This window comes from Bubalus kerabau, unplaced genomic scaffold, assembly GCF_029407905.1.
Source record: "Bubalus kerabau isolate K-KA32 ecotype Philippines breed swamp buffalo unplaced genomic scaffold, PCC_UOA_SB_1v2 scaffold_55, whole genome shotgun sequence".
NCBI lineage: Eukaryota > Metazoa > Chordata > Mammalia > Artiodactyla > Bovidae > Bubalus > Bubalus kerabau.
In genome coordinates this window covers 547,681-557,714 of record NW_026577909.1, presented here as the reverse complement: position 1 = coordinate 557,714, position 10,034 = coordinate 547,681, and positions in this window count along the sequence as shown.

The following is a 10,034-nucleotide window of genomic DNA, read 5'->3' as shown; positions in this document are numbered from 1 at the left end:
TCTGGAGCTCCGCCGGAGTGGAAGCTCATTCGGTCCTTCCCAATACAGGCTTGCAAGCGCCCGACGGCTGCCTGACTCTATTCTCCCGCGTGCTGGGAGTGGGCTTCCAATCCAGGGCACAGAGCACTGCCTGGAGCTCTCTGCTCAGGGGCTGGTTCCCCTGCGCTGGGACTGTGCTAGGGAGCCCAAAGGCACAGGGGAAGGCCCCAAACCACATGCACACGACTCTGCTCTGGAGCTGAGCTCCGGGGAAGCCCAGTCTGTAAGGCGGTTTCTGAACACAAACGGAGGATCACTCTGGCTGTGGAGCTCCCTCCCCATGACAGGGGCACTGGGACCCTGATTCCCTCCGTTCAGCGCTGAGTCTGGGCTACCAAGCAACAGCTTGGGAATGCAACCTGGGGCATTTCCCTTCCCTCAGACAGAGGTCTCCCTGCGGGAGGCTTTCGCAGTTTGCACGCCCCGGTGCCCTAAGCCGTCTGCAAGGAGGCCTGGCTCCTAAGTCCAAAGGGAAGGCAAGAGCGGAACTGAGGCTAGTCAGGAGCCAGTCATGTCGCCCACACTCCCGCAGCCTGCTCCTTTGCAGGCGCAAACGCTAGAAGCTGGGAAGGGCTTGGCGAGGCTCGCCCAGGCAGAGCAGCCTCTCGACAGGGGCTCTGTCCTATCGCACCTGGGCGCAGGTCTGCAGCTCCGCCGGTGTGGAAGCTTACTCGGTCCTTTCCAATACAGGCTTGCAAGGACCCGCCGGCAGCCTAACTCATCTCTCCCGCGTGCTGGGACTGGGCATCCAGGCCTGGGCACAAAGCACTGCCTGGAGCTCTTTGCTCAGGGGCTGGTTCCCCTACGCTGGGGCTGTGCTAGGGAGCCCAAACGCACATGTCAAGGCCCCAAAACACATCCACACGTCTCTGCTCTGCAACAGAGCTCCGGGGAAGCCCAGTCTGTCAGGCGCTTTCTGGGCACAAAGGGAGGAACACTCTGGTTGTGGAGCTTCCTCCCCAAGACAGGGGCACTAGGACCCTGATTCCCTCCATTTACTGCTGAGTCTGCATTGCCAAGCAACAGCTTGGGAACGCAGCCTGGGGCGCTTCCCTTCCCTCGGACAGAGCTCTCCTTGCGGTAGGCCTTGGTAGTTTGCATACAATGGGGCCCTAAGCCCTCTGCAAGTTGGCCTGGCTCCTAGGTCCAAAGGGCAGGCCAGAGCGGAGCTGAGGCTGTCAGGCTCCAGACACATCTCCCATACTCCTGCATCCTGATCCTACCCGGCGTGAACGCTAGAAGCTGGGAAGGTACCTGGACCGTGCAGGGGCGGGGCGAACGTGGGCGGCGTGGGGCGGGGTTCGGCTTCTGGCGGGGTTGGGGGCGGGCTTCCCAGTTGTGCTCTCGGAGGTGGACACTGAGGCTGCAAACGCGCCGGGAGCGCACCCGGGACTGGGTAAACCCGGGCTGCGCGGGTCGAGATTCCGATGGCTTTAGGTGGGGGTCGGTCCCAATTGCGCTCTCGGGGGTTGCAACTGCGGCTGGGAACGCCCATTTCGTCCGCTCCTGGGTCCCCAAGGATCGCCATCCCATGGGTGCAGCGGAGGGCTGCGGACCACAGGTAAGGGAACTGGGACTGCGTGGAGCAGGGAACCACGTATTACGCCCTCTGTTGGCACATTCTCGGAGCTCCCCAACCTGGAGGTTGCAGAAAGGCCTCGCCCTTGGTGTCAAGGCCTTTACCGCTCCACCCCTTTGCTGAAGAATCTCAGTCTGCACGGTTTTCCCAAGCAGCCTAGTGTCCCCTGGAAGTCCAAGGGACAGAACCCTGAACTCTGGCCGGCTGGCCCAGCCCTGCTTCTGGCACTTTGTAGGCCAGCGGGCCCTGGAGCACCTGCTAGGATGAGAAAGGGAAGGGTCCGCGAATTGCACCCTAGAAAGTTAGTAGGGTGCATGGATTTCAAACCCTGGTGGCCGCCCAGGCAGCAAAGAAGGGGGGAGGGCACCTTGCTGCCCTTTCATGGCAGAATCTGTGGCTGTCCTGATGCGTGGGCCTTTTCATGGGGACCTTGTGCAATAAAAGTTTGGTGTTTTGGTACTGAATAATTAGAAATTGTAAAAAGTTTAAATTATGTGGTGGTGTAATTAAAAAACAAAACAAAACAAAACCAAGCCCCAAGTGTTTGGCACAGGGAGGTTTAAGTATTGAAGGCCTGTTTTCCTTGCACTGTGGCATTCTATCAAGAAGTGTGCAGGATTTTTTTTTTTTTTAAGAAAAGTTTTTGAAGTGAGGGAAACAGGAAACCCAGAGGTGCCCCTGTATTTTGGGGAAGGCCTTAGGAGGTCACTTGGAAATGCTGCTGGCTGTGGGGGAGGGGGGCAGATGGGCTGTGCAGGCTTGTCCTTTGCATTCATGTTCTTGTGTGTAGAAACCCAGCTCGGAGCCATCTCCTGATGTGTAAGAATTTCGCAGACAAACCTTGAGCTAAGCAATGCATTTGTTCCTGAGGAAATGTTTGTCTTAAGCGATGTAAATATCCTATGTATATCCGCTGGACTCTGGCTTCAGGTCGGTTCCCCCAGTAGGCTCAGAAGCGACTTGAACAAAACAGTATATTTTCCTCGTACCTTGTTCTCCTAATCTATGTTAAGGAAATGATATATTTGCCTGGAATACTGCCTTTCTTCAAGATTCATGTCAATCAGTTTTTGGCCCAGGATGACTCACCTGCTGCCAATGTGACCTCAAGGCATGTCGTGGGGGAGGGGCCTGGTGCCATTCCCTGAGACAGTGCCTTTCTTTCCTTAGCTGACTGCTAGTGCCTGTAGAATATCTGGCTAGAGACCAGCAGGGCGCACACCCCGCCTCAAGTCTAAGTCAGCAGCTTTCTCTATCTCATTTATACTTTAATAACAATTGATGACACAAAAGCTCTGAGCGATCAAATCATATCAAATCTTCATTTCAGATTGAAGATGCATTCCATGGTATTGCCATCTTAAGTCTTTCCATTGTTATGGAATATCTGTCCATGTATTCAGGATAGTTTTCAGCCAGGGTGTATAAGTTCCAGTGTGCCAGTCTTGTCATCCTCGTTACATCCATGGCAAAGTGTTGTATTCATGTTGACATTATTGAAAGGGAATTTTTTTAAATTCCTTTTCAGATTATTATCTGCTAATATATACAGAAAAAACTGTGTAATCTTTCGTTTTTATCAGTTCGGACAGCTTGATAATTGTCTTTAATTTCTTTCCTTTCTCATACTTTAAGATTTTCCGGGCACCGTACATGTACTGCCTCACCCCTAATCTCAGTCATGTGTTCAAAGAGATTCTGTCCTTTGTTTGTTTACTTATTTTTTGCAACATTGAATTCGTTTTGACTATGCTGGGTCTCTGCTGCAAGATGGAAGTTGCTAGGACCTCTGGACTGCAGTCTTCCATCTTTTATTGACCTCTTGTTGACCTCTGCAGAATCCTGGTTGGCGGGAGCTTGTTAGTTCCTTGTTCCTTACCAGGACCTCCTGTGGTAAGTGTTTTTCTCTTCTCTGTTGCCTGGTAAGGGTGGATGGTTATTGGCATCCCAAAGCTAGCGAGAAGGCAATGGCACCGCACTCCAGTACTCTTGCGTGGAAAATCCCATGGATGGAGGAGCCTGGTAGGCTGCAGTCCATGGGGTCGCTAAGACTCGGACACCACTGAGCGACTTCACGTTCACTTTTCACTTTCATGCATGGAAGGAGGAAATGGCAACCCACTCCAGTGTTCTTGCCTAGAGAACCCCAGGGACTGCGGGGCCTGGTGGGCTGCCTTCTATGGGGTCGCACAGAGTCGGACACGACTGAAACGACTTAGCAGCAGCGGCGGCGGCAGCAGCAGCAGAAGCAGTGCATCGATATCAAAAGGGCTGCAAACAGTCAGGAAGGATCACATATGTCACCGTGAAACACTACTTCTCCACTTAGCCAAAGCTAACCAAAGATTTCTGTTCTAGGTCAACCTAGAAGAGATCACTTAAGAGGTAAAGAAACTTAAACTCCATTAGCAAAGGCAGTTCGGCATCTCAAGAAAACTTGTGCTAGGCACAGAACTCTTTTCTGGGGGTCCACTTTCCCTACAACCTCCTTATCCCATTCTGTACCCATTCCCTTGCTTCTCCCATTCTGAAACTGCCACCTGTAAGACAGAACTACTTCGTTTTCCTTCCTCAAGTGCCATTGCATTCCACATACTTTCTTGTAATAACAAGCCATACATTTCCCTTCAGCAGCCAAGAACTGACTTTTATATTGGCATTCGCTATAGCCCGCCCCCCTCCCCCCACCCCCAAGAACAGAACAAAACAAAACAATTGCTTTCTTACATTTAACATGTCAGGATGGTGCCAGACACTATTCATGGAGAGTCAAAAATCTCTTTTGTTTCTGTGTAAAAGGGAGGTCCTTTCAAGTCGTGAATGTTTCAGAACTTTCATTTATTTGGAAATGACCTAGCTATTCAATACACTGTCGTCACAAGGATAGAAACTCGGGTAACCAAAACACCTGGAGAAACGTTTGTTAGTTCAGTTCAGTTCAGTTGCTCAGTCGTGTCTGACTCTTTGGGACCCCGTGGCCTGAAGGACACCAGGCTTCCGTGTCCGTCACCAGCTCCAGGGGCTTGCTCAAACTCATGTCCATCGAGTCAGTGATGCCATCCAACCATCTTATCCTCTGTCATCCCCTTCCCCTCTGCCTTCAATCAAGACTATGAGAGGCAGATATTTTAGAGTATAATTATTGTAAAGAGTTTGTCTAAAAGCTCATATCACATTTATATTTTTTACTTTTGTTGTTGTCGTTTCCAGGTAGTTTCTTGCTGACAAGCTTGTGACAGATATAACAATAGAGCAATTTTTACCTCAAAAGAAACCTAGGCACTATGAACATGTTGTGCTTAGTGTTGTTGACTCTTAGACATGTCTATAATGGAGGAGCAAAACCAAAAATACTAGATATTTAATATTGACTAGTTCCCAGTTCACGGGACTCTGACATTCATTTAGGTCAATGTTTTCTTGTATTTCCAGCAGTTTGATTTGGAAGGGCTGCCTTGTCTTGAGACCACTGAAATCAGAACACAGAACTTGAGCAATATTATCAAAAAACACAAGGCTCACACTGACACATACCTTAATCCAAACAGACAGACAAGACATCTTCCAGGTTTCCGCCTGAGATTTAAAATATTTCTTTGAGCCAGTCTTCTGGGGAGTGGGGGGATGGGGGTGGCAGTGAGGCAGGCTTGGGTAACAAGCTAATTGTTGGTCATTGCATATGCAAAGAACCAGCTTTCCGGGTTCCAAGGAAAAAAGTTTCCTTGGTAACCAACTTTGTCTGGTTCTATAGAATATCATGGCCTTCCTAGGTCAGGTCATCTTGCCTTTCTGTAGTCCTCGTTTTATCCCTAAATCATAGACAGCTTGGATTGTCTCTGTGGGGTGTATGTATTGTCCTCATGTTTGACCTGGCGGCAGCAGCGAGGTCCGAGAGCCTCTCCTGGAAGCGGGCGTGGGGACGGGGCTCACCAGGAGCCACTGGTGAAGGTGGGCAGCGCCCCTGGAGCGCGGCAGGGGCGGGGCGAACCCGGGCGGCGCAGGGCGGGTGTCGGCCTCTGGCGGGGGTGGGGGAGGGCTTCCCAGTTGTGATCTCGGAGATGGCCACTGCGGCTGGAAACGCGCCGGGAGCGCACCCAGGGCGGGGTAAACCTGGGCTGCACAGGTCGAGATTCCGCTCGCTGTGGGTGGGTGGTCAGTCCCTGTTGTGCTCCCGGTGGTCACCAATGTGGCTGGGAACCCGCCGGGATCCCGGCAGGGCCGGGGCGAAACCTGGCGGCGCGGGGCGGGGTGAGGTTCCGTTCGCAGCGGGGGTCGGCTCCTGGCAGGGGTGGGGGAGGGCTTTTCAGATGTGCTGTTGGGGGTCGCCATTGCGGCTGGGAATGCCCATTTCGTGAACTCCTGGATCCCCAAGGATCGGCATCCATTGGCCACAGCGGAGGGGTGCGGAACACAGGTAAGGGAACGGGGACTGCCTGGAGCAGGGAACCATGTATTCCGCCTTGTGTTGGCACAGTCTCAGAGCTCCCCAACCTGGCGGTCGCAGAAAGGCCTCGTCTTTGGGGTCAAGGCCTTTACCGCTCCACCCCTCTGCTGAAAAACCTCAGAGTCTGCGCGGTTTTCCCAAGCAGCCTAGTGTCCGCTGGAAGTCCAAGGGACAGAACCCTGAATTCTGGCCGGCTGGCCCAGCCCTGCTTCTGGCACTTTGTAGGCCAGCGGGCCCTGGAGCACCTGCTAGGATGGGAAAGGGAAGGGTACGCGAATTGCACCCTGGTGGCCGCCCAGGCAGCAAAGAAGTGGGGAGGGCACCTTACTGCCCTTTAATGGCAGACAGAATCTGTGGATGTCCTGCTGCGTGGGCCTTTTCATGTGGACCTTGTGCAATAAAAGTTTACCGGTGACCTTAGGGAACTTCCCAGTGTGCTTCTGACAGATGAGGGATGCCGAGGAGTTGGCGGGCCTCTCAGAACTCCACTGGGTTTGGCGCAATGGAAGAGGGCCTCATCTCCAGGGAAGGCAGGAACCTCAGGCTTCCTCTCCGTTTCGGACTCCGACAGCAGGGTCCATGCAGAGTTGGGACAGGAGAGTCAGGAATCGTCTTGTCTGAGGAAGGGAACTCCGCTTGCCTCTCGAGGTGCTCAGGGGGTCTCAGGCCCCTTGTTGAGCTGTGTGTGGAACCTGCGGGTGTTTCCGGACGATGCACGACAGTGACAGTGCCCCTTCGTGTTGTGCCTTCACCCACTGGCTTGCCTTCGAAGAGGTGTCCGGGCCTCTGGTTCTTTTCAAGAGCGGACAGGGAAATCGGGGTCTTTCGGCATGTGGGACCACCAATGGGGCTAGTCTCAAATTTCCTAGTGAGGCCGGCTTCATCCTGAGGTGTGCCGGGAAGGCCGAGGACCCTTCCTGACAACTCAGGGGGATCGACTCTCCTGTCGCCATCAGGAGGGGAGAAGGGGCTCAGATGAAGTGGGGCCGGAACCCTCGGTGTTACCCTCGAGGGAAACCGGCGTGTGAGGGACTTTTGGGGGATGCATTAAAGGAGTCAGGTACCGTTTCACAGTTCAGGACAGAACCTAGGACTTCCCTTGAGACGCCGTAGCGGGCAAGGGCCTCATCTTGCGAAGACGTTGGAACCATGTGGATTTTCTCGAGTTGCGGCGGGATTCTAGAGTTACGACGGGGATTTCAGGCTTCCTCTTGTATTGGCCTGGGAAGCCTAATCTTCCATTCGAGTTGCGAGGGAAAGCTGGGGGTTGCACTCGAGTCACTGCAGGGCCAAAGAGACCTCATCTAGGTCTGTGTCCGGGACTTAAGGTTCCTCTCAAGGGAAGACAGGGATCTCGGGGTGGCGTTCCAACTCCCCAGGGGAGTCAGGCCTCGTCTCGAGGGCAAGCAAAGGATGCCGCTCTCCTCTCAAGTCGCGACGCAGATCTCTTGGAGCCCACTGAGTGGCCTCAAGGGAGTCAGGCCTCCTCTTCAGTTTGGAGAGAGGACTCGGGATTGCCCTCTGGGTAAGGCAGGAAAAGAAGGCTCTCACCTCGCGAGGACGGGGCCTTCTCAGGGGTTTCCTCGAGCTGCGGCGCCCGTGGGGGTTTTCTCACGAGGCCAGATGAAGATCTCAGGGAGCCTCTCGTGCGGTGCCAGGGAAGTCAGGTCTCCGTGCCCGTGGCGAGGGGGAGCGCGTCATGGCTCTCGAGTCATGGGAGAGGACTAGGGCCTCCAGAGGCATTGAAGAAGGACACTCGAGGTCTTTCTGGGGTTGGGGCGGGAAAGCCTCGTTTCCCTCGACTTCTGCCGGGGACCTTAGGGAACTTCCCATGGTGCCTCTGATAGGTGAGTGATCCTGTGGAGTTGGCGGGGCCTTTCGGGACTCCGCTGGGCTTGTCGCAAAGGAAGAGGGCCTCACCTCGAGGGGAGGCAGGAACCTTAGGCTTCCTCTCCTTTTCGAACTCCGACCACAGGGTCCCTGCAGAGTTGGGACAGGAGAGTCAGGCCTCGTCTTGTCTGAGGAAGGGAACTCCGCTTGCCTCTCGAATTGCTCAGGGTGTCTCAGGCACCTCGTAGAGCTGTGTGTGGAAACCGCGGGGTATCCCGGACGATGCACGGGGGTGTCAGTGCCCCTTCGAGTGGTACCTTCACCCACAGGGTTGCCTTCGAAGAGGTGTCTGGGCATCGGGTTCTTATCCAGAGCGGACTGGGAAATCGGGGTCGTTCGGCATGTGGCACCACCCATGGGGCTCGTCTCGAATTTCCTCGGGAGGCCGGCCTCATCCTGAGGTGTGCCGGGAAAGCCAGGAACCCCTTCCAGACCACGCAGGGGAATCGACTCTCCTGTCGCGATCAGGAGGGGAGAAGGGGCTCAGAAGAAGCGGTGACGGGACCCTCGGTGTTCCCCTCGAGGGAACCCGGTGTGTCGGGGAGCTTTGGGGGTCGCATGAAAGCTGTCAGGGACCCTTTCGCCCTTCAGGGCGGAACAGGGGACTTCCCTTGTGACGCCATCGCGTGCAAGGGCCTCATCTTGCGAAGAGGTGGGAACCACGTGGTTTTTCTCGAGTTGCGGCGGGATTCTCGAGTTATGACGGGGATCTCAGGCTTCCTCTTTGGTTGGCCCTGGGAAGCGCAATCTTCCCCTCGAGTTGCGAGGGAAAGCTTGGGGTTGCGCTCGAGTCACTGCAGGGCCGAAGAGACCGCACCTAGGCTTGTGTCTGGGACCTAATATTCCTCTCCAGGGAAGGCAGGGATCTCGGGGTTGCATTCCAGGCTCCCCCGGGGAGTCAGGCCTCGTCTCGAGGGGAAGCCAAGGGCTCCGCTCTCCTCTCGAGTCGCGACGCGGGTCTCTTGGAGCCCCCTGAGCGGCCTCAAGGGAGTCCAGCCTCCTCTTCCGTTTGGAGAGAGAACCCGGGATTGCTCTCCAGGCCATGCAGGAAAAGAAGGCCCTCAGCTCGCCAGGAAGGGGGCGTCTCAGGGGTTTCCTCGAGCTGCGGCGCCCGTGGGGGTTTTCTCCCGAGGCACGACGAGGAACTCAGGGAGCCTCTCGTGCGGCGCCAGGGAAGTCAGATTTCCATGCGCGTGGCGAGGGGGAGCGCGTCATGGCTCTCGAGTCACGGGTGGGGACTAGGGCCTCGAGACGCTTTGATGAAGGACTCTCGAGGACTTTCTTGGGGGGCGGCGGGAAAACCTCTTTTCCCTCGCCTTCTGTCGGGGACCTTAGGGAACTTCCCAGGGTGCCTCTGAGAGGCGAGGGATCCTGTGGAGTTGGCGGGGCCTCTCGGGACTCCGCAGGGTTTGGCACAATGGAAGAGGCCTCATCTCGGGGGGAGGCAGAAACCCCAGACTTCCTCTCTGTTCGGACTCCGACATCACGGTCCCTGCAGAGTTGGGACAGGAGAGTCAGGCCTCGTCTTTTCTGAGGAATGGAACTCCGCTTGCCTCTCGAGTTGTTCATGGGGTTTCAGACCCCTTGTCAAACTGTGTGTGGAATCTGCAGGTTTTTCCAGACGATGCACGGGGCTGTCAGTGACCCTTCGTTTTTTTTCTTCATCCACAGGGTTGCCTTCGAAGAGGTGTCCGGGCATCGGGTTCTTATGAAGAGCAGACCGGGAAATCGGGGTCGTTCAGCATTTGGCACCACCCACGTGGGTAGTCTCGAATTTCCTCATGAAACCGGCCTCATCCTGAGGTGTGCCGCGAAGGTCATGAAACTCTTCCAGACAAAGCAGAGGAATCGACCCTCCTGTGGCGATCAGGAGGGGAGAAGTGGCTCAGATGAAGTGCTGCTGGGAACATCGGTGTTTCCCTCAAGTGAGACAGGTATGTCGGGTAGCTTTTGGGGTCGCATAATGCGTTCCAAGTACCGTTTCGCAATTGAAAATGGAAAGTTGGACTTCTCTTGGGGTGCTCCAGCGGGCAAGGGCCTCATTTTGGAATGACTGCGGAACCACTTGGTTTTTCTCGAGTT